At 41.5% G+C, this 25,778-nt stretch overlaps 1 protein-coding gene across 1 annotated transcript in view; it reads left to right on the top strand.

Moving 5' to 3' along the window:
• GPR149 (G protein-coupled receptor 149) overlaps window positions 1–25,778 on the top strand; it is a 51,068-nt gene that overhangs the window by 20,060 nt on the left and 5,230 nt on the right. The gene's annotated exons all lie outside the window — the stretch shown is intronic.

Genomic DNA, 25,778 nt, shown 5'->3' with positions numbered 1-25,778 from the left:
AGATAGATAGATAGATAGATAGATAGATAGATAGATAGATAGATAGATAGATAGTCTTTGACATTTTGCAAATGTTGTCATGCCCCCATGCTCTGTTAGATCTAAAAACCCAAGGCTTCAGTCCACAAGGTCTATTTGCTTCCTGATTCCAGCAATAATGGGCAAACTGTCACAGTTCTGACATTCATTCTTTTGAATGAATGGGGCAAAGGAAGAAAAGAATTCTGGAGAGTGCAAAACAAAAAACCTAACAACCCCAGAACTGACTACTGTACCCTAGGGCAATGGCAAGATGGATGAACCAAGTATTTTGGTATGATTAATCACTGTTTTAGTACTCCAGTAAATTCCAAAGCATGTGGCATTTCCTTTCCTGACAGTTCCTAATAATCTTCTATTTTCAGCTTTTCAGTAAAGGCATGTCCGTGACATGCATCATAGAGAGAATTGAGTGATGCAACTATTGGTTATACGCACATACAGTATGCTCTTCTCTGTGATGCTTTGAAAATAAATACTCAAAAGAACAGCACAGTGATAATGTGCTTCAGAGGGAATTTTTAATATTTTCAAGGCAGTGAAGACATTAAGAAAGTATATCTCTGCCCCCCCCAAAAAAATCCACCTTTTCTTTTTGCGCCTACATGCAAAAATGGCCCATTCAATAATTTAATCAAACAAACCAGTAATTTAATCAAACAAGAGTGGCAACAGTTTGATTTGTGTTCAAAATGCACCACACCTTGGGTTGCTAGAGTTGGAACACTACATCTGACCCTGAGATTTTGGCTCCAAACCCTGCAATCTAGGGATGATTCTTTGTGGTGTTCCAGGCATTATTAAGCATGATATCTTAAATGGAGTGTGCCCACTGTATCATAGGGATTTGGTTCCATGGCCCCCTGTGGATACCAAAAACCACAGGTGCTCAAGTACTCTACCATTTTGTATGGCCCTCCACCATTTTATATACCGTACTTTATAAGGACTATAGTCTACTTAGAATCATAGAATCATAGAATCGTAGAGTTGGAAGAGACTGCAAGGGCCATCCAGTCCAACCCCCTGCCATGCAGGAAATCCAAATCAAAGCATCCCTGACAGATGGCCATCCAGCCTCTGTTTAAAGACCTCCAAGGAAGGAGACTCTATCACCCTCCGAGGGAGTGCATTCCACTGTCGAACAGCCCTTACTGTCAGGAAGTTCCTCCTAATGTTCAGGTGGAATTTCTTTTCCTGTAGCTTGCATCCATTGTTCCAGGTCCTGTTCTCTGGAGCAGCAGAAAACAAGCTTGCTCCCTCTTCAACATGACATCCTTTCAAATATTTAAACAGGGCTATCATATCACCTCTTAACCTTCTTTTCTCCAGGCTAAACATCCCCAGCTCCCTAAGTTGTTCCTCATAGGGCATGGTTTCCAGACCCTTCACCATTTTTGTCGCCCTCCTCTGGACACGCTCCAGTTTCTCAATGTCCTTTTTGAATTGTGGTGCCTAGAACTGGACACAATATTCCAGGTGGGGCCTGACCAGAGCAGAATACAGTGGCACTATTACTTCTCTTGATCTAGACACTATACTTTTATTGATGCAGCCTAAAATTGCATTGGCCTTTTTAGCTGCCGCATCACACTGTTCACTCATGTTCAACTTGTGGTCTACTTGGACTCCTAGATCCCTTTCACACGTAGTTTCATTCAGCCAGGTGTCACCCATCCTATATCTGTGCATTTTATTTTTCCGCCCTAAGTGCAATACATTACATTTCTCTGTGTTGAATTTCATTTTGTTAGCTTTGGTCCAGCTTTCTAGTCTATTCAGGTCATTTTGGATCTTGATCCTGTCCTCTGGGGTATTAGCTATTCCTCCTAATTTGGTGTCATCTGCAAATTTGATAAGTATGCTCCCAATTCTGTCATCCAGGTCATTTATAAAGATGCTGAATACTTACTAATTTATATACAGTATAAGGACTCACCTGCTTAACTGAGCAGTCCCAGGGCAGAGGTGGAGGAAGCCTTTATGCACCAGCCTGAATATGGCACCTTTGAGCAACCCAGTCATCAGGCATGCATTCTTCAATCTACATTCCCCCCCCCCATGCATGAAATCATTGCAGTTGGGCAGCCATGCAGGCATGCAAAGGTCACCACTGCTGGGCAAAGACACTGCAACTAGGCAGCTATACTAAGATGCTGCAGCTGAGCAGCCATGCAAATGCTGCTGCCAGACAGCCATGCAAAGGTCACCAATGCCATGCAAAAGTGATACAGCCTGGTGAAGAGATCTCAGGATTTCTTTTTTTTTTTTTAACATTAAATTGTTTGCAGTTCATAGTGGATTAAATCTCCAGATCCAGAGCCTGTGGATAAGGCAAGCCCACTTCAGCCACCATTGCAGAGAATGTGGCATTCAAATTAGCAAACATCAAGTCTAACAAATGAAGAAAAATATACACACAGAGATTATTCTGTCACTTTGATGAATGGGGAAAAGGGGCCAGACCCTGAGAGCTGGGACTCATAATCACACTTGAGTGGATATTGTAGTACTCCTTACAGCAAACCTATAACAAAGATCAAGGTTACTATCTTTGTCAAGTAGGACTTAAAACAAAATAACTGCATGTGTTTTCATTCAATAACAGCAATGCAATCAGGGTTCCCGCCAACCAACCATGACTTCCTCTAGGAACTGTAGTATTTATCTGTATGTTAAATTGTCAGGGTTCAAGCAAATCGGTTATCTCCAACTACAGCTCTCTTTGTTGGCCTGGACAACTAATAACTGTATCCAGTCATCTCTGCTGTTCCCCAAGACTATGCCATTTCCTCTGCCATCCCATTTTTAAAGGACTGTATTTCTAGAAAACTCAAGGTTCCCCAGGCATGCTGACACTTTCTTCTAGTTTCTCATTTACTCCATTATCACGCAGTTGCTCTCAGCAAAACCACCTGAGTTCACTATTAAAGGAAGTGATATAACAGCAGGGCAGCACACAGTGATCTACGTAAAGCCACCTAGTAGAATCATAGCAGAAATTATGTATAAGCCTAGGCTTCCTGATGTGTGGTTTAATCACTGTACTATACCAGCTCTCTTTATTTCTTTCCCTTCACCCAATAATTAGTTCTCACACTGTTATAATAGTGGCATGGTTTTATTTAGTTATTTATTAAAATAGTAATATGCTGCCTTTGGAAATACAATATATAACTACAAACATCAAAAGACAATACAGGCTGTGTATCCCTTAGCCAAAAATCCAGAATGTTCCAAACTGCAAAACTTTTTTTCATGGCTGGCTGAGATAGTGACACTTTTGCTTTCTGATGGTGCCTTGTACATAAACCTTGCTTCGTGCACAAAATTATTTTAAGAATTATATAAAATTACCTTCAAGCTATGTGTATAAGCTGTATATGAAACATACATTAATTTTATGTTTAGACTTGGATTGCATCTCGAAGACATCATTCTAATGTATATGGAAATATTTCAAAATCTGGGAGGGGGAGGGAATCTGAAACATTTCTGATCCCAAGCATTTTGGATAAGGGATACTCAACTGGTAATATATTATTATAACAAGATTTCCTTTTTTTAAAAAATCCACAAAAGACCAATAACAATAATGCATCAGAAAATTTTCAAAGATTGTATTTCATTATTGTGACCTTAAGGAGAATGTATGCCAGGGTTTTCTTGGTAAGATTTGTTCTAAGAGCATTTTTTCATTGACCTGCTCTGAGGCTGAGAGTGTGTGACTTACACAAGGACACAAAGCGGTTTCCCATAGCCACCAAGTGGAGAGTTGAACATTGGTTTCCAGAACCCTAGGCAAACACCCAAATCACTACACCACACTGGTGGTCCTTTAAGTTTATAGAGGTAACTAAATTCTAGATCCAACATTCAACATTAATTAATTAATTAGTTTATGTATTATTTGTTACAGTTATATCTTGGCTTTCTTTCCAGGAGCCCTGGCGGCGTAGTGGTTAAATGCCTGTACTGCAGCCACTCACTCAAAACCATAAGGTTGCAAGTTCAAGACCAGAAAAAAGGGCTCAAGCTCAACTCAGGCTTGCATCCTTCCAAGGTTGCTAAAATGAGTATTCAGACTGTTGGGGGCAAATTAGTTTACAGTTGTAAACTGCTTAGACACTGCTTAGGCGGTATGAAGAGGTATAAAAAAGAAGCTTGTTTGTTGTTTGTTCTTTTAGTGAGCTCAAGGTGACTTACATCTCTCTCCTTTCCTCAGTTTTATCCTCACAACACTGAAAAGAAGGTCTATGTGAAAGTGAGTTACTGGGCCAAAGTCTTAAGTTCATGGCTCAGTGAGGATTTGAACTCCCAGTCTAACCGCTGCACCATGTTGGCACCATAGCAGAGATAGCGATTATGCAGACATGGGCTACATGCAGCTTGCCAGGATTCCCCTTCATGCTGGAAAAACATACAGCCTAAAATGGTAGTTACATCAGTAGAAGCCTTCAGGATGCATGATTAGCCATTTAAGGGCTATTTTGCAACTGCCTTTGCCTGTGTTAGACTGGAAATTGTCTTTTTTCAAAGCTGGAAGCAATCTTCCGACTTTGAACAAACACAGGTGTAGCCAGCTGAGGTGGAGGTGGGGACTGAAAACTGAGCAGGTGCAGCCCTTGAATCCTGAATGCATGCATTTCTCAGCACTGTATTATGAACTGTTTGCATAGTGGTAAAGCAAAAGGGTTTGGATTGCCAGCCTTTTCCCTCCATTTTCTCTTTAGTGTCATCTTGAGCTGGCAGAATCAGTGCAGTGTAATGTGCTCCTTATGTCATGATCATAAAGCATTTCTCTCTAATGGCAAACTCAGTCACTGCAATGCATTAGGTCAAATAAATTTGACTGAGCTTTGTTCTCTTACCCTTCCAAGCTACTTTGTACCATGGTAGTTTTCTGTTTTGTTTAGGGTTGCCAGATCTCAGTGCCTGGCCATTCTTCCCCGGTCCTCAGAGTGCAAGGGAAAAATCTCAGGGTGAGAGCACTCCTGTGAAAACTACCCAGAGCTCATTCTTGGATCATTATTACTACAGGCTAAGCATGCCAGATCTCAGGGCCTGGCTCTATTGGTGCATCTACATGGTAGAAATGATGGAATTTGACCCTACTTTAATGCCATGGCTCCCTCCTATAATCCTGCGATTTTTAGTTTTGAGAGACACCGGCACTCTTTGGCAGAGAAGACTAAAGATCTTGTAAAGGTACAATTCCAAGATTTCATATGATGGAGCTGCAGCATTTAAAGTGGTGTCAAACTCCATTCTTTTTACAGTGTAGATGCACCCTCCCTCTCCAGTTTTTGTGGGTTATGTCCATGTGGGAGCAAGAGGGCAGATTCTCTAGTTCTGGTGGGCTCAGTTCAAGGCAAGAGGAAAGGGCCTTGTGCTAATCTTCTGTACATCTAGCAGAGTGACAGCTTGCTACAATGTGCAGGGCTTAATTGGTTTGTTGTTCCAGTTTCCAAACACTCCAGGGATTCTATGTTTTTACTTATTTAGCTTCATTCCCACCCCCCATTGTGGCACCAGAGCTTAGCCTCCACTATTCTTTGCATCCACCTTCTGGCTAGAGCAAGTAAAGGTAAAGTCTCCCCTTTACCATGATTGTCAAGTTGTGTCCAACTGTAGGAGGTGGTGCTCATCTCTGCTACTAAGCCATTGTCAAAGACGACTCTGTGATCATGTGGCCAGTATGACTGCACAGAATGTTGTTACCTTTGCACTGATGTGGTACTTATTTATCTACTTGCGCTTTTACATGCTTTTCAACTGCTAGGTTGACAGTAGCTGGGGCTAGTTTTGGGAGCTCATTCCATCACATAGCACTTGGGCCTCGAACTTCTGGCCTGCCGATCTCACAATCATCAGGGTCAGCATCTTAACTGCTGAGCCACCCATCCCTAGGCTGGATTAAATGTTCTTTATCACATCTCCCTAAGTAGGTGAGAAGCAATAATCCCTCCATTTCACCTTGATCTGGAGAAAGTCCCTTTAGCCAAGATTTCTGTCTTAATTTTCCAATAGCCAAATATATTCCGTGTGTGTGTGTGTGCGCGCGCGTGCGCTTGTGTATCTGTCTTTGAATGACAAACTGAGCAACTGCATCTCACACATAAAGTAGCACTTTAGTGACATCACCAAGTTTTGGACTGGAAACTTTAGGCCCTAAAACGACCCTGACTGCAGGCGCCTGGGCTGCTATAACGTATAGTCTTGGCAGGAATTATAGACAATTTTCTGTTCAGAGCAAAGTCTAAGACCTTTTCATTACTACACATGTATAGTGCTGTGATTCCATTGTTATGGTTCCATCCTATGGAATCCTGGGATTTGCACTTTAGAGAGGATATTTCAAACCCAAGATTCCATAGAAGGTAGATATGACACTTAAAAGTGAGATCATGTGCGTAATTGTGAATAGTGGCAGAGTGCCTGAAAATTTCTTTCTTCTTGAATGAGAACACTCAGGTGTTCATACAAACAGTGCTTCAAAGCAGTTAAAAACAGAGCTAGTGAGGTGTTTCTGTTTTCTCCCCTTCCCACACAGATCTGGAAAACTTATTTCCATTCAAGGAATATTTTTTTAACTACTAGATTTTTAATTATTGAAATTACATGCTCTGAGCACTATGTTCAATACTTAATGAATCAGGCTTAATGATATCAACATGTGCATCCTGAAAAAATAAACTTGACCAAAGGCTTTAATAAAAAGTAAATTTTTACTTGGCACCAAAATGATTCCAATCTGAAGCTAGTTGGGACTCCAAGGAGAGGGAATTCCATAACCAAGTGCCACAACAGAAAAGGCCCTCTCCTCTGTCTTCCCACAATGTATTTCCCCTACTGATGGGACCCCTCCAGTAGATCTCAATCCTCAGGCAGGGATATATATATAGAGGTGCTCCTTCAAGTAGTGAGGTTTCAAGCTGTTTAGGGCTTTAAATTATTAACCAGCACCTTGGCTCAGAATGGAAATGCTTGCTGAGACACTGGAGATGTCAAAGTCCGTAGGCGGCTTCCCTGGTCGGTGCGCAGTTGCGCAGGTGTCCACTTGAACCCAGGGAGCCGCCCGGCAGCAATAACAACAACAACACAGCCACAAGCACAGTTTTTTGGAGGCAGACACGGAGGCGGGACGGGGGAGGAAGCCAGGCAAGCCGGCTATATCGTGCTGTTGCCACCAGATAGCAGTATTATTGTTGTTGTTGTTGCTATATTGATTTGCATATTCATTTAAATATGAATTGCTTTTCCCAGTTTAAGAGGCAGCTTACAAAAGTTAAAACAGATATATTCTAAATGTAGATTATACTAAAGTTAAAAATATAAATGAAGCAACAATAAAACTAAAAGCATGACAAACCACTAAAAAGAACTTTAAACACAGCACATAAAGACCCTTATCTCCTGAACTGTCAGCCTGAAAGATCTGCTAAAACAAAATGTTTCCACTGCCTATGGATGGACAGTAGCAAAGAGGTTGCCAGGAACTATAGGCAGGGCATTCTCAAACCTGAAAGCAGTCACCAAGAAGGCCCCTTCCATGTTCCCACCAGATGTAACTGTGTGAGTGGTGAAGGAGATGTAAGAGCCCCTCAGAAGATCTCAATCCACAGGCAGCTCATATGTGGAGATGTTTGTCCTTCAGATAACCTGGACTTGGATGCTGATGCTTCAGATAACCTGGATTTGAGTGCTGATAGCAAGTACTTTTCACTTTTCAATGCACTTAAGCACTCCCTAGTGGTTTACAAAGGTGTAAGCTAATTGCCCCCAACAAGCTGGGGTACTCATTTAGCGACCTCAGAAGGATGCAAGCCTGAGTTGAGCCTGAGCCCCTGGATGGTATTGAACTTGCACCTTAGTGAGTGGCTACAGTATAGACATTTAACTACTGTGCCACCAGGCTCCCTCCAATAAGGGGAGATTATTCCATTACAGTGGACCCTGTTATACGCTGGGGTTTGGTTCCAAGATCCCCCCGTGTATACAAAATCCGTGTATGCTCAAGTCCCATTAAATAATGACATAGCAAAATGGTGTCCCTAATAAAAAAATGAAACATCAAGGTAAATTTATACTTTTTTGGAACATTTCAAACCGTGTATGCTGGAATCCGTGTATAAAAAATCCGTGTATAAGAAGGGCCAACTGTATTTGGAAGGGGAAGCATATCAGAAAGACCTCCTTCCACATCCTTTCACAATGCATTGCCCTGATTGATGAGACAACGATAGGGTTGCCATAACCCCCTGCGGCGGGACATTCCTGGTTTTCACACTAGGGGGCGTCCCGGCACGGTTTTCTCCTTGACTCAGGTTTGTCCTGGATTTCGCATTGTTTGCCAATCTGGTGACTTTCACAACAAATGGGTACTTTTCAGAGCCTTGGTGTGATTTGGTGTGGTTTTAATGGTATTTTGAGAGTTGAAATAAGCTCCAATATTTTTATTCAATTAGGGCTACGTTTTATTGCTATATAAACATTACAGGGACTTTTCAGGGATTTTGACTGAATATTTGGTGAGATATGGGGGGATTGGTGAGTTTTGCGCAAACATTTGGGGAATTATCTTTGAGGCTTGTTGACAACAGGAGGTTGCCAGACTCAGGAAGAGGAGCCCTCCTCTGTTTGGTCCCAGCAAGGCAGCAGCGGGAGAGGGCCATTTCCTTTGGTACCCGAGGCGAGGATGATGAGGAAAGGAGGAGGAGGAGGTGCGTGGCCATTTTCAATATTTATTTTGCCCCTGTGTATTTTTCTAACTTTGACTGCCAGGGCCAATCATGCTCGGAATTCTGGTGTCTGTGAGGCATTGGCCTTCTCTGTCAGAGAGTCTGGTGCCACAATAAACTACAATTCCCAGGATTCCACCAGCACTGAGCCCTGGCAGTCAAAGCAGTGTGTTTTGGACACAGATTCCTCCTTTTGTGAGTTAATGAATGAATCCAGTCCTAGCCTTTATATCTCTCTCACACACTGCAGGAGTAATAACCCACTTTGGACTGCTTTAACTCAGTGGTAGGGATCCTGGGAATGCTAGTGTTTGGGAGACACTGAGACTTCTCTGTCAGAGATGGCTCTGAGCCACAATAGACACAATCCCCAGATTCCCCAGCACTGAGCAGTCTCAAACTGGACCATTCCTCAGTGTGGAGCACCGGGTGAGGAATCTAGGCACTGCAGTTCAACTACGTTTGGAGGGTTATGTGACCTCCCTGTCAAAGATAGCTCTGGGTCACAGTGTACTACAACCCAGCATTCCCCAGCACAACCCAAGACGTTAAGTCACTCCTCAAACTGGATTATTTCCTCAGTGTGGATGCAGTTTTTGGTGAGGAACTCGGGCATTTCAGTCCACAATGTTTTAATTCCTGCAGTGTATTTTGGACCAGAACAGGTGACCAGCATCCTCCTCCTTTTCCAGGACATGTCCTCTTCTGTCAATTTCAAAATGTCCTCCATTTGATCATGCCTAAGAAACATGCATTATATTAAATTTTAAAAAAACATCAATTTTTTTTCGTGTGTCCTCCATTATAAAATGTGTCCTACATTTGAAATTGTTTCTACATTTGTCCCGGTTTGGAGGTCCTGATTATGGCAACCCTAGACACAAGGTGGTCCCCCTATTGGAAAGTGCACTTCTTTGCAGCTTCCACACCTACATTAACCAAAAATACCTTTTTTCAAAACATGAACAAAAATTAAACCAAAAGTGACTTTCTGGTGACTTCAAGTTTCAATTGAAGACCCAATATGGCCCCTCACAGAGGTGCATCTGTGTACCAAAGGTACCTTTGGACCATTGGACAGTGTATATAAATGTTAACTGAGAGGACACCAGATTTTGGATGAATTAGAAAGGTTTTATGTTTTAGAAAAATGCAGAGGGCAATCACACACAGAAGATAGCAGTTCACAACAAATGCATCGTACAGAGCTAACTGAAATGAAACTATGAAGGATAGTGAGATTTGCAATGGTGTTATAATTCCCTGTCGTATTAGAAGATTGTGGGAAGCTGGAGTAGCTCAGACTGGGAGGTCTGAGAGCAACACGAACATACAGAGAGTGCAGCTGGTGTATGAGGGCTGGACTGTATGCACAGAGGTTGGTTTTGAAACCATATTTAAAACTTAAAACTAGCTCTACTGATGGTTATCTAGCAGATAACAGAAGCTGAAAGACTTGTTCCCAGAATTGACAATGAGATTCCAGACTGATGATGGCTTTAGTTTTGGGAGTTTGTTGCTTTGGCCATAAGCTGACTACCTCTTCCAGCTTCAATTCTGGATCTGGGATGTAAAACCCGGGACAAAATGTAGGCAAAATCTAGACCAAACTGTAGGACAACTGCAGGACAAAACTCAGCCCAAAATGGGACATTTAAGAAAAATGGAGGACCTTAAATGTCCTACATTTGGGGCTAGTTTTGTCCTGCATGTGTCCTACAGTTTGGTCTAGATTTTGTCCTACATTTTGTCCTGGGTTTTAGTGGACAATTATGGTAACCCTACCCTAGATGTTATCATAACTAAATCACCACCGATCTACGCAGGATGCCACTGCCTAGATGCATCCTGGGTCGAAGCCTTGCTCAGCCTGCACTTTTTCAAAGTCGGGGAGCTTCTGGGTTAAAAAAGTGAGACTTCAACCTGGAATGCATCTGGGCAGTAGGATTCTGCATAGATTGGTGGCAATTTAGTTATGATAACATCCAGGGGCATCCTGGATCCAGAATTGAAGCTGAAAGAGGTAAACCAGCTTATTGGCCAAAGCGATAAGCTCCTCAGTATAACAAAAACAGTGAATGGATCAGGATATCTCTGAGATAGATGGATCAAGAACTTTGGCTGGGGACACAATAAGAGGTAGGCTATCTTCAGATATAAGGAATCCAAAATACAGTGTGGGGTATGCAGGTGTACTTAATAGTATCCACAGGGGATCGTGGAACCAAACCCCAGCAGATTCCAAGGGCCTACTGTATTTGCTGTGTTTGCCTTCCCTATTTATATAGGATGACTAAACTACATTTCTAAATAGTTTTACATTACTGTAATATTAGAAATTTGGGGACTGATGAAAATTTCATTGGGAAAGCAGAATTCTTGAGTGGGGCTGTGCCTTCATTCCCCCCCACTCGGTTACTGCATTCCTGGCCCCTGAAGAGTATTTGGTTGGAAAAATGGCCCCCTGATAACCCTGTACTTTTGCCTATCTCTGAACTGTGGGATAAATGTTCTACTGAGAATACAGACACTGACATATCTCAGCAAGAACACAAGTCCTCTGCCCTTTGACACTCCTTACATGCTTCCTTATAGCCTTGTTCTCCTACATCACCAGTAATAGCAAAACAGGAGGGATGCTGTGAGGTTCTTGTGCCAAGTAGGTTATACCTTCCACATTTTGTTTCACCATGCTGGGGTTTGATGTGGGCTGCCCACAGTGCAGGATTTTTTTTTTTTTTACAATAACAAGAAAATAGTAGTTAAAATTCTTTTTAATGTGTCGTCTTACCATGATCTAGAGCTCTCCATTGACAAATGCTGGAAAATTAATGAGACTCCCTGTCTCAGTTTCCAAAGCCTTAATGACTTCATGGTGAGAATCAGTGATTAGTTCCATTTCTGAAAAATGCACATATACCACACTTTTTGGAATGCAAAAGAATACAGAGGGCAAATCTTGAGGAGGATATGTCTTCAAGTACATGTAAGTCACGGAACTGATTTTCTCTTAAATTAATTCTCAAGTGTCTGAGAAAGTGGTGTCTGATGAAAGGGGCGAGGGAAGCTTCTTCTCCAACAGAAGGACAGATGGTGGCACTCAGTGTAAACTTTCTAATCCTTCCCACTTTCTATTTTTAAAATTTTCTTTAAAAATCAAGTTTCACACTCTCAGTGTATTATCAGGTTTACATCTGATGGTTTATACTGTATTTTCAAAATTCTTACCCCCAGCCAGGAGTAATTCTGTCACTATCTTTGCATGAGGCAAAGATGACCTAGATAATTGATGACTGGCAGGGCAAGATCATATATAAGAGTGCATCTAGACTGCAGAAATTATGCAGCTTGACACCACTTTAACTGCCATGGCTACATCCTACAAAGCCTTGGGATGTGTAGTTTTGTGAAGCATCAGTACTCTGTGGCAGAAAAGGCTAAATACCTTGCAAAACTGCAGATCCCATGATTCCATAGCATGGATGGATAGGATGGAGCTATGGCACTTAAAACAGTGTCAAATTGCATTGTTTCTACAGTGTAGATGATCCCACATCCTTTCATGCATTACTGTTGCATTGCTTCAGCTATCACTTGTACCAACAAGAACTCTTTGCAACTGGACATTGAGGATGTCCATATATTGTAGGCACTTCATTACTGTTTAGGTTATTTTCATCTAACTACAGTGGAGTTGGAAGAGTGGGAGAATCAGTTTAGGGCCAAACTAGTTTTCTGCTGAATTGATACTAGGCCAGCATGTTGGTCACTACCTGCCAGCAATAGATAGGGCTATCCCACTACTGGCATGCTTCCTTCAGTGTGATCACCCAGTTCTTGTAGTCTTCTTCTCTGAATCCTATTTTGAATTCTATTGGGCCAATACAGACAGAGCAAAATAAAGCTGCTTTGGGTCACTTTGGACATATGCTGTTTAAATATGCATGTGTCCCAAGAGGCCAGAAGCTGTGCTAAAGCTCTGCTCCAGTCCTTAGAACTGGAGTATGGCTTTGGCATGACTTCTGGCCTCTTAGGACGCATGCATCATTGAAACAGCATACCTCCAAAGTGACCCGAAGCAGCTTTATTTTGCCCTGTCTGTACAGGTTTTATTGTTATCATTAAGCAATATTACCTTCTTTATTCATTACCTGTAACAAGTAAGACCTGCAACAAAACAGAGTGGAGAAGAATAATCCTATTCAGGATTACAGACAGACAAGTACTTTTAAAGTATACATCATTCACTTCCCCTTTGCTCTCTCCCATTCCCATTTTTTGTTTCTGCCAGTGAATATTTTATGTCATTTCAAGTTTGAGTTCCAAAGTGAAGCAGTTCCTCAGGCAATGGGCCAGTAAACACCGCCATAAAGCAGCGTGTTCCTGGCGATACTAGGGTTAAGGAGTGCGCACCAACTGCACACACCCTAACCCTAGTAAGAGTGAGGGGCACCATTGTTACACAGCGCCGTCCACATGGCATGCGTAACAATGATGTCACACATGCACCACGTCCAAACATCATGGAGTGCACATGACGTGTCCACGCTGCTCCAGGCTGCTTATGGTGGCCTGGTGGCAGCATGGAAAGGTTCTCCAAAACAGAGCTCCTTTTGGGCTCCCGCATCGTTGGTGCGGCAACCAAATGGCCACACCAACGATGCAGAGGGGAAAGGGACAGCAGCAGCCGGCCCTTCTCCTCTTTAGCGCCAGGGTGCCATTGACGCCCAGGATGCAAGGGCATCCCTTTTTCAGGCCAAAGAGAAGCAGCATTTTGCTGCTTCTCTATGGCCTGGAAAAACAGCAGATTGGAGCCGCAGGGTTGCCGGTGAGGCTGCCCTGGCCCCAATCCACCATGGAAAAGGGCAGTCTGTACCGCACCTTTGTTACCTCAATAGGTTCTGGGGCCCTTTCACATCACATCATTATAACACTGTGTTCCACTTTAACTGTTGTGGTGGCATCCTATGGAATCCTAGGATTTATAGTTTGGTGAGGCAAGCTATAGAATTCTCTCTGGCAGAGAAGTCTAAGAACAAACCAGCTGCAAGTCCTGGGATTCCATAAATTGTTTCCATGGCAGTTAAAGTGGAATATAATGCTATGATTGTGTAAGGGCCTCTATTCTCAAGAGGAAGGGATATATTCATTAAGAACTTCCTTTCTATTAGAAACAATGCATAGTAGCACAACTATTTTACAATAATGCGCAACACCTCTTTTAGCCCTATACGTATTCCATCATGTATCTATGTAAAGTATGTCTTAGAATTTTGTCATGCCCATGTCTAGTTTCTGCCTGACAGAAACAGAACAAAGGTGAGCCACTCGAAGTGCAAATAAACCACAGTGGAAAAGTATCAAGGAGAAACCAGACAGTTGCATGACAGAATCCTAAGATATATTTAATATATCACAGTGATGCAATGTGAGAGAGAGGTTTGCAAAGAAATGTTCATTCTTTATTCTTGACTTTGGAATAAGTGGAAGGCCAGAAGCAGACTTCTTCAGCCTAGTGCCTTACAGATGCTGTTACTACAATTTACTACATTATTGATCACTGGCCATGCTATCTGTGGGTGGAGGGTAGTGGGCTGGCTGCCCTAAAATATTTTTCTAATTCCATTTGGGAGGATGCTGCATAACCAACATATTGGGAACAGTAGTGAGTCAATTCCATTCATATCTCAGAAGCAACTGTCATATGGTATGAAGATTGGAGCTTCTGTTGGTTCACTGACTGGAAGACATCAGAATCATTGAGATAGAATGGTGTTGGCTGGGAGATTGTCATGCCATAGTATTCATGCTTTTAAAATGCTTACTGCCCTGCTAGACTCTGTCTTTATGTACCAAATAAAATAGGCTCCTCTCCCCCCATCCTTTTGGTGAGGAGGCCAGACAATGCACAGACCAAACCCTGGTTCTGGTATGAACAGACTGGAAAACGGCTGGCCTGGTCAACATCAGAACTGGGATATAAATCCTTAATGTACATTAAAATAACTTACTGTTTGTTATGGATTTTCCCAGAAGAACTGGAGCTCTCCATTCCAGTGTGTCCTGCTCTGCTGCCTAGTGCATCTGTCACTGCTGCCAATCACTCTCTCTGAGGTCAGAACATGCTGGGTGCCTTGTTCTGACTTCAGAGTGAAGTGACCTGTAGTGGCAGCAGACATGGCAGGTGGCTGAGCATGAGAACAGAGAACCTTTGCAACAGGAGAGTATTGGAGCAACTCCAGGATACTCTGGGTTGCCTCATGCTAAGGCAAACAGCTGTAATTTTATTATCAGTCTTCCATTCTACACAAGTGTACTGAGAAGTAAATCTGACTGACGTCAGTTCAATAACACTGAAGTAATTCCCCTGGAAGGAAGGCTTGCTACATTTGGAGCTTTTAAGCCTAGAAAAAAATGGTGAGTAATGGACAGCCAGTATGTGTGTGTGTGTGTGGAGGGGGGGGGGACAAAGTTACATCTGGGATCATTCACACAATCTGAATGTCAGAAGATTCAGGAGAGAATTAGGTTTTAAACTTCAGCATTTGCTGCCGCAAAGTGTAATGAAGGCTATGAACTCAAAAGGCTTTAAAAGGGGATTGGACAACTTCATGGAGGGTGGGACTATTGATGGTAGTCCTTAGAGATACATGTTTCCTACAGTACAAAATGGAGTATGTCCCTGTATATTAATGTGTTTTTTTTTTGGGGGGGGGGGGGAGAGATTACAGATTGAAGTACATGGATGCTATCACACTCTTGTCCTGCTGGCATACCTCCTATGGGCAACTGGTTGGCCACTGTATGGACAAAGTCCTGGATTTGATAGGCCTTAGTTCTGATCAAGTATGTTTCTTTCTTCTTATGTTCTTATGGGACTTATTCCCAGCTCTAGATCTATTTCATTCTTGAGTCAAATTGCAAAAAAATAAAATAAAATAAAAACAAAAAACAAAAATCTGACTCCTAATCACAAACATTTATTTGTTATATGACAAACAGCTGCATAAATCAGGCAATTGTGAAATGCACCCCCCCTGCTTTTGTAGTACAACTCAAAATAAAACACTTATCATTGTCAGCAGTTTTAATTTCCTTTGTGTTATGACTTTGAAGACCTTATTCTCAATACAGAATGCTGACTTATTCTAAGAGCAGAACTAAAACAACAACAACAATAAATACCTCTAACAAACAGTAACAGACAAACAATCTGACATTAAAACAGCCAAGATAATATGCTGTTGAGGCAGGAAATACATTGTGAGAAAGCTTTGAAGGTCATCACAACATATTAAATGTAGTGGTCCTTAATGGCATAAGCTCAGTATTTCAAGGTCACTAAACTACTTCATGTGAAGTGGGTTTTTTTTTGTTTTTTTGTTTTGTTTTGTTTTGTTTTTTTAAGTGGAAACTGTTCCTGAAATATTTAGCATTAAACCCAACAAATCATTTTTGTTTCTTTGTTAACTGCCATCAAGTTGACTTTGACATGACAGCTCTATGACTTATGACAGCTCCTTCAGGTCACCCTCTCATCAGCAGTTCTGCTTAGGTCTTGCAGACTCAGCCTTGTGGCTTCCTTGATTGCCTTTATCCATCTGAAATGTAATCTTCCTCTTTTCCTACTGCCTTCTACCTTACCAAACATATTGTCTTTTCTAAGGAATCATGTCTTTGCATGATATGTCCAAAGGATGACAGTTTCAGTTCTAGTCATCTTGGCTTCAATCCCACCATTGTGGAAAAGTAATGCCATTGCGGGCCAACAATTTTGCAACACCAAAGGTGCATCTACACTAGGAATAATGCACTTAAAGTAATGTCAAACTGCATTATTTCTGCAGGGTAGATTCATCCCAGCAACTATAGAGACCATTAAAACTGTATATAGCAGTGCTTTTCTCTCCTTTTATTTATTTTATTTTGACAGTGGACCAGAGCATAAGCCATCTATTCCCACACAAGGCAACACAAAACAAGCAACTTGTGGCATTCCAACCTGATGTATTTGCTTGCTTGCTTGGTTGGTGTGGCTAATGCACTATATCTCCTCCTTTCTTTCTACCTCAGGAGCTCTATAGTACTCTGACTTGATGTCCTATTTATGACATGCAAACTATTTATTTATTTATTTATTTATTTATTTATTTTATATCCCACCTTTCTCCAATGTCATTTAACTTAATTTAAAGCTGACCTTCTTTTAGTGAAATTGCTGGCATAGTGTTGGTGTATGTCTTTTCTTGGTTATTGCAGAGGAAGGAATTCACCACATCTCTTGTGCATCCTCTTGATCAGACCATTTGATGGTGAGGAGAGAGGAATGATCATCAGAGAGGCATCCAGCTATGTCCCTGTAGTCAGATGCACAGTGACAGCATGATCCTCCAGGACCTCCAGAGGTTCCCTGCGAGGTCCCAGAGAATGTCTTTGTCATTGTGCATCTTGCAATAGGATATAGCCAGATACTTCCCTACTGCCCCAAGCTCTCTATGGGCCACTAAATGGCCATGTTGCAGGCTGGGAGGCAGGCTACAGGTGAGCTCTGCGGGAGGAAACAGATTAGCAAGTGTGCTCCCCGAGTAGAATGTTGTGCTCCATCTTTTCACGCAGGCGCTTGGCCTGAACTGAGCTGAGACGCAGATTGGGAGAACATTGTTGGTCTGGTGGAACAGTTAGTACAGTACAACTAAATTGCCTCTTCAAGGAACAACTGGGTGCTTTTTTCTCTACATCTGTAAAAAGACTGGCATGAAGAGATGGACAGATTAGCCTGTGTAAGCAGAGCAGCCATTTTAGTAAAAGGTTGAATTTATGGAAACAGAAGACAAAACCTCAGCTCTACTTATGCCTGATTGTTGTTCTTGTGTGCCTTCAGGGTCTTCCCCCTGCAACTTATGGCAAGTGGTTCGAGCACTAGGACTCTGGAGACCAGGGTTTAAATCCTGGTTTGGCCATGAAAACCCACTGGGTGACCTTGGGCAAGTCACATGCTCTCAGTCTCAGAGCATGCAATGGCAAATCCCCTCCGAACAACTTGCCATCTGGGCAAGACATAGAAGACAGGGATTCTTGGAGATGTCTCATCCACAGAGTCTCCATGAGTTGGAACTGACTCAAGGGCAATAACAACAACAATAAGGTTTGTGTTGAGTCTGACCAAAGACCAGTGTAGTCCAGCATTTTATTTGAACAGTGGCCAACTAGATACTGTGGAATGCCCACAAGCACAGCATGAGTGCAGTAACAGCTGGCTGCACATGCTGTCTTCATCTGACACTGAGAAGAAGGCTACCTTTGATACCAGATGTAATATATATCCATTGGTACTTGTAGCTACTGATTACCTTGCCTGATTTTATCTCTGCCTGTTGAAGTGATATCAAAAGCACATCCTCCAGTAGTTCTTCCATCCATAGATGAAAATGAGGGCATGTGTGGCCACACTCCATCAGAATGTTGCCAAGATTACCAAAGTTATTAATAAGAAAGAGCACACAAGCTAGAAGAGGCTACAGTGGTTTTCTGTTGCTGGAGCCTACTGAGAAAGTGAAGATTCAGCCCACTCTTTTCCCTTCTCCCTTCTGAATTGGGCACAAACTACTTTTGCATTCTGAACTCAGACATCAGCTATTGACATTAGCCTGGGACAAAAGGGAAAGGTGAGGGGGGAGGAGAGAAAAACTGGGACAATTTGAAAAGGTCTGAAAAACTGGGTTGATAGAGGAATAATTGGGACTTTCCCTGCCAAATTGGGACAGTTGGGGAGCATAAAATGTGGTGGCATTGAGAAATACTATTATTTTCACTCAATGAGCATTATTTTCCCTGTGTAAAAGTGAATTCCCAGTCAAAAGTAAGTGAAGCAGATAGATGTAAAAAGCAATAATAATAATAATAATAATAACAACAACAACTCAGTGTGATTAATTATATATCTCACTGAGAAGCTCTTTATTTTCTAACTTTTGATGTAAGAGAAATGTTTCCAAAATTGGACAAGTTGACCATTCCTTCTCAGTTGAATGCTTTTGCTGAACCGAACTGGATGCGAAAATATTACTGAAGGGCTTTAGTTGCGATGGGCTCCCTTGGCTTGACAGGACCATGGAGAATTCCACTCATTCCTTTAGGAGACTGTGCCAATTTTTCTCTTGATTTACAACGTCATTGGTCAACTGCTGCCAGTGACTTGCTTCAAGAGGATCTATTACGCACACAGAACCTATTTAGGTACACAACATATGGAAGGGAACAAGATGGACTGAATGTTGTATGTTCTTCTATGAGATTTGCTGCTGCAAAGACAGGTTGAGATAAATAAGCAACAGCACAGTTCACCAGACTGTCAACAAAGACATCAGAGAATGACACTCTTTCAGCTGACGTATAGATCTGGAGGCTGAAATAGCTCATTTCTTACACTATTGCTGAATGCTATATTCATTTGTTCATTCAACACAACATTTCAGTGTGGGCCTCCTACATTTCCTGAGAGGACAAGATCCCAAGGCCACTTCTGTAGCTTTAAAAACTCCATAGAATGAAAAACTGCATCACATAAGTACAGCATTTCCCATAGTAAACTATTAAATCCTCCCCAATACTGTTTGCAGCCCATTCCTGAAAGGCTTGGCAGTTTATCTTCCAGGATCATTGCCCATTTTCTCAGTATTATTTTTTTAAAAAAACTGGACATAGTGGTCTGTCTAAGATTAGAAGCATTTTAAGTACAATGTAGCACATTAAGAACAGACTAGAAACTCTGGAAGCAAAAAATAAATAATCATTTATACAGCAGTCAATTCCATAAAAATATCACAAGAGGTAAATTTAGCTGTTACGGCTTGTCTTTTGGAATATCTCCAGCTTTCTTTTTTATGTGAATGTGCTTCCAGATATAAATGTGGACAGATTGTCATTGTTCTGCCTTTTTCATTGCTTTCCATACCATTTGGTGTGGCCTCGTATATTTCTGTCATTCCACAAGCAGCCCTGAATTTATTATTGGCTCTTTAGAGAAGAAAGCAATTGTGACTGCTCTCTCTCTGTCTCTCATTCTCTCTCTCATTCCGCCTGGTTATTTTTTTTAAAAATTAAAAAAAATAATTTGGAATACTATTGATCGCAAAGGAAATAGGGAACAGGAAACATTTTCTATGCATTCTAAAAATATAGTTTGCATTCCTTTGAAATTATTGGGAGGTCCAAATCCATTTCTCTAGTTTTGTCTTATTTCCAGTGGTGTTATACTTTTGGTTAGGTTTCTTTGTGTGCTCTTTTTAATATTTTTATTAATTAACTATTTTAATCCTTTAATTAATTAATTAATTCTTATGTATGGATACATATCCCTTTGTGTTCCCTGCAGATTTGTATCCTATTTCTCCCCTTTACTCTCCTATTCCACCACCTCTCCAACACCACCGTCCTATTGATCTGACATGTACCCATTCAGTTAACACATTGAAAAATGGGAGCAGGTTCCTTCAGTTCCACAAGTTCAGCCAAATGTCTGGATTCAGCCTACACAAATCCAGCTATGAGGACAAAGATCCTATCATTTGCAGGTTCCTGACTGCATGGAAAGAACCTATATGTGCAGAACTTGCACATACTCAAATTCTATTCAGAACATTATAGGTCATTTATTTGAGATACCAGCTCCCACTTTATTTATCAGGGTGCCTTACTCACCTTCTTCAAAAAAATTCTGAAGACAATTCCAAGTAGCCATTTCTGTTTCTGTGTTCTGTCCCTAAAGAATGGACCACAAAGATTCCTCCCCTTCCACAAAAATCATTACCATCTACATTCATGTAGACCACTTCTAGTGAAAGCTTTTATGTGACACATACTTGCTGGCTGTGAATCAAATCAGGAAAACAGGTCACATGTTCCCTATTTTATCTTCTGTGGAATTTTATAAAAATACCCCCAAAATCCCTATCCCAAAATGCATCTGTGGAGGTAATCAGGTGGCCCCTTTCCCCTGGCATCACTTGATCATAGAGGCCTCCAAGCAAGTTCTGCATCTATAGGGTGAAGTATGTCTCCTGATGACCCTAATGGAAAGGCATTATGGGAGCTGCCCCTTGGCTGCCATGACCTGAAAGCGGAGAGACCACGTAGGCAGCAGCCTTACTTAGGAGTTGCAAACAGGAAAGATTCCTTCACAGCTAGGAGACAGATTTATGAATGGGAGATGTTCCACAGACACAAGCCATTCCGGCAACAATAGTTTTCCCATGGCATAGGATACCTATAGATCAAGTGATGCATAAATTTGGTTTTGCTTTGATGTAGAACAACAACCTCTGCTGAGTACGTGACTAGGAACCTATAAAAAGTCCAGTTTTTCCTTTGTTCAAAGGTCCATGTTGGTGGCAGGCAGGCACTCTGTCAGTCTGCTTCTCCTGGTTCCACACACCCCTTTCCCATTTTCCTTCAGTGTTGCTGCAGCTACCTTGATTCCGAGGGAAACCATTGCAGGCAAGTATTTCCATTAGCAGGCCTTGTGTTCTCTTTCCACTTTTCCTCTCTTTCTTCTATTAGCCTTCAGTGACTGCATGAGTGAATGTATGTGTGTGAGTGTGTGTCTCCCTGTGCATCAATAAACTAGATTAAAATTCAAAGACTTTGCCTTTGCATCAGTTCCTGGAAGTTCTGGTCCCTTCGTAAACAGGCTGGGATTCGATCCGAGAGGGGTACTTGTAAGGAGCCCCATATTGGTGTGTTGAGCTAATTAATATTCCCCAAAATTTGAGCAGATATCCTTACATCTGCCTTGACCACATGCTTCCTATTGGTGATTGAAAGTTATGCCCCTTCTCTGGTGTTAGTGAACCATCACCCATGAGTCCTAATAGACGTATCTGGAAATGGAAATGATGGGTGGTAGCAGCAGTGACAGTGCTCCAAGGAGCATTAGGAAGGTTGGAACCATGAATTAAGTATCCTACCTTGTCCTGAAATAAACTCAGTATGCAGGTCTCTTCAAAGCATTGTGAGAAATTCACATGCTTGCTCCATGCCATCTATCATACATTGAGATGCTGGAATAGTCAGTCTATAGTAGACAACTGCAAGGGTACAGCTTATTGATACTGGTCCTGAGTCACAAGCTCACAGCCAATGGGAAGCTGCAATAGGTACTATTCACGATTGCTAGATTTCACCTCCAGGATCAGAGTCAGTATGCCTCTAAATGCAAAGCACTGGGAAACAGCAGCGAGACACCTATTGCCTTTATGTCAAACTTGGGGCTTTCCATGGGATCCAATTTGTCAGTCTGAGAAACAGGATGCTGGACTAGGAGTGCTGTATATCTACATGTTACTTTAATTGTCTGATTAGACCAAAGGCCTGTCTTGAGTGTGTCCACATTACGGTTAAAGCACTTTGACACTATTTTAATTGCTGTGGCTCCATCTTATAGAATCCTGGGAATTGTAGTTTGGGGAGGTACTTGGAATTCCTTGTTAGAGAGCTCTAATGTGGCAATTCAGGGGAAATGACTAGAAATCTCTATCAGAAAATTCTAATTACCTCCCCAAACTACAAATGATACAACCTATAAGAAAGAGCCACAGGAATTAAAATGGTGTTACAGTGTTATGCATTATGTGGTCTTTGGTTTGAACTAGCAGGGCTCTTATCATCTTCCTATATGATGCTGCTGCACTGCTGCATCAGATAAGCTATTCAGAAACAGCAATGGTCAGTGGTTTGCTAGAGGACTTCATGGCAACTTTCCATTTGGAAACTACATGCACAAGAAGATTCTAAATACATTTAGGTTTGCCAGATGTCTACCTTCTGCTCAGCTTTCTTTCCTGAAAGCCATTACTTTGCATCCTGCACTCCCCTCCAAGACTGGCTTCAGTGCTACAATTGTCAGATGCAATATAATACAGATACGTACAGTATTATATGAAAGGGTATTTAATGCATCCTTTGGTCTTGCTGTTCTCTTGCAGTAAATGCATTCAAACATGTCCACCCACAGATCAATGTCAGGAATGGAGTACTTGTAATTAATAAAAAGAAGGAAAGTATATGTGAGACTACTACCAATATAGGACTATTTCTAACTCCAGTTTACCCTCGGTTTGTCTGGGAAGATGCTGCTGTATGTTAAAATGACTTGTTCAATTGCCCATACTTTCACTGCCCAAACTTGCTCAAAGGCAGAATTTCTTGCCTAAAGTTCCATATAGTGAATATTGATTTAATATGGGAATTACTGTCCAAAAACATCTGGTGGCCAAATGTATCCAGTGGAACCTGCAGCTATGTTAGAAAATCTCCCCCCATAGCCAAGCCAGAGAGACTTGGATGCATTTGCATTCCACCTCAAAATGCCATGGGTTCCCAATAGAAATTCATAGCCCACTACTTTATTCAGCTGGGACTTGCAGCTGAAAGGAAGTCTGGAGGTAGCTAGTTCAAACTAATAGATTGAATTAGGGAAGCAAGGTAAAAATTCCAAGCTTGGAAACATTAGTATGTAAGTATGTATTTATTGGACTATGCCTCACCCTGCAACTCCCCCAGCTACCAGATCACTGCCTGAAGAATTCTGGGGTTTGTGGTCCAAAAAAGTAACATTCCAAGATCTGTTCCAGCCAATAAAATCCTGTCTGTAAGCAGAAGCCAGATGTGATCTAAATTAGAGTCCCTATTCTGGTAATGTGTGTGTGTGGGGGGGGGGGATGTCTCTTCCTCCACACAATGGTGGATCATGATTCTAGTGTCTGGGGACAGTCAATTATCTCTTGATTTTAGTCTAGGGTTTAAAGGAGCTATACAAATACTGAATCTATTTTGGGAACAGGGTTTAGCATTTTGGATAGTACCTTTAAAGTTCAGACTAAAACCTGAATTCATTAGTCCTACTGACATAAAAGCTACCAGCTATCAGTGTTTCTTTCTCTCTTTTACTCACCACCTCACTATCTGTACTTGTACTATTGTATTTCCTGTCCTAATAGCATTAAATTCCAGTTGTTATAATACTTTTCTGAAGTCAGTTCTTTTGAAATCTGTTAGATTTACTCTAGAGTAAATATGCTCAGAAAATGGGGCTGATGCCTCGCCAGCAGAGTAGAATTTGACATCCAGTTTCACAGTAATCATTTCAGGGACGTAGCCGGGGGGGGGGGTTCTTGGGGTCCGGACCCCCCATTAGAAAAATGAATGGCGCGTGCTGCTGCGCCACCGTGCCCAAGCCCCATTATAATGATGGCACTTAGTCTGGACCCCCCCCCCCTTCCTAAAATCCTGTCTACGTCCCTGATCATTTGCTGGCTAGAATTGTAATAATAGTTTCAGAACTCTTGCTAACTCTCAGATTGTAGACTAGTATGACTCGTGACAGATAAAATAACTGAAAATGATTTCTGCACTGCAGATTAGACTTCTCACTCTAAGACTGGCAGATGAGACCAATGATAATAATCTTAAACCAGGATGGTGCTAGACTACCCAAATAATAGAAAGACCAGGGGAACTAGTGACTAAAAAGATACTTTTCATGCCATAACTGTGTTTAGAAAAGATTCTTCCCATTTAGAAAATTGCTTCATCCTCCTTTAATGGAAAAAAACATCTTTTACCTGGTGCATTTGAATTATTTTGCTCTTATCAAGAACTGAATAAACAGATTCTGCATTACTTACTTACTTTTCTCCTCTTCCTATTTTTTTTAAAATGAATAATTACAATTATGCTTTTAAAGAAATAAATGTAGTGTATAATGTGTGGTAGGATAAATATGAACTTAAATGGAGTATGAGTTCCTAATGCTTCTTAAGCTAGTCTTAACAAATACATTTTGTGGCATAATGTACAAAGACAGGAACATGCTAATGAGAAAATAATTGTTTTCCAGAGTATTTCAAATGAAGATGTGAACAAAAATCATTGGATTCTTTCCTTAAAAATAATAAGAAGAAAGGTACTTTCTCTTTTAGCTTCAGGTGCTTTCCTTTAAAATTCAGTCATATCTTCTTTATAAGCACCAAGATATTTCTTTTACATTTGTAGTAAAATCAAACTCTGTTCAAACAGTACCAGTAGGTATCAAGTTCAGAAAGGGGCTTCAGAGAACAGTGTTCATCACCCACTGGTTATATTGACTAGGGCTTCTGGGACTTCAAGTCTAAAAACATCTGGAGGCATACATGATTCCCATGTCATTGGAGTGCAATTCCCAGTAGTCTTGAGCAATGTAGCCAGTAGTGATAGGAGATGTGGTCCAACAAAGTGGAGGGCTGCATGCTTCCAACCTTAGCTCCAATTTCTGGAGTGTAGATCAACCATTCCCCTGGACAATATGCCATCAGAGGCATGGGGACTCTGTTTTGTTGTTGTTTGTCTTCCAAGTCATTTCTGACTTATAACGACACTAAAGTGAACCTATCATGAGGTTTTCTTGGCAAGATTTGTTCAGAGGAGGTTTGCCACTGCCTTCCCCTCAGGCTGAGGATATGTGACTCTATAAACATACATAAAAGCAGAAGAACCCTGTTGCACCAGACCATAGCTCTATCTTCAATATCCTGCTTATCCAGTGGTTTACCAGTTGTCTGTGGGAACTGTCAGCAGGACATGTGTACAGCTGCCTTTCCCCCTCATGATTCCCAGCAAATGATTCCCAGACATAGGACTCTATCACACAGAGGAGGCAAGCATCATTCAAATGTGATTAAAACATAGTAAGGGCACAATCCAGGGGAAGATGATGACACCCCTGCATGCTTCTCCCATTCATGTCCCATGCCTAAACTGTAATGGATGTATCATTGGGTAATGACAGGAGTTTCCATTATTACCCAATGACGTGTCCATTACAATTTATGCACGGGACATAAATGGGAGGAGCACACAGGGTGTGTGATAATTCCCCCCGATTGCATTATTACCATGTTTTAATCATGTATTAATAATGTTTGCCTCCCATGTAATAGAGTCCAGAGAGAAGTGATATGTAGC

Source organism: Sceloporus undulatus, chromosome 3, assembly GCF_019175285.1.
Source record: "Sceloporus undulatus isolate JIND9_A2432 ecotype Alabama chromosome 3, SceUnd_v1.1, whole genome shotgun sequence".
In the NCBI taxonomy this organism is placed as follows: Eukaryota; Metazoa; Chordata; class Lepidosauria; order Squamata; family Phrynosomatidae; genus Sceloporus; species Sceloporus undulatus.
This window is presented reverse-complemented; position numbering and strand designations above follow the sequence as displayed.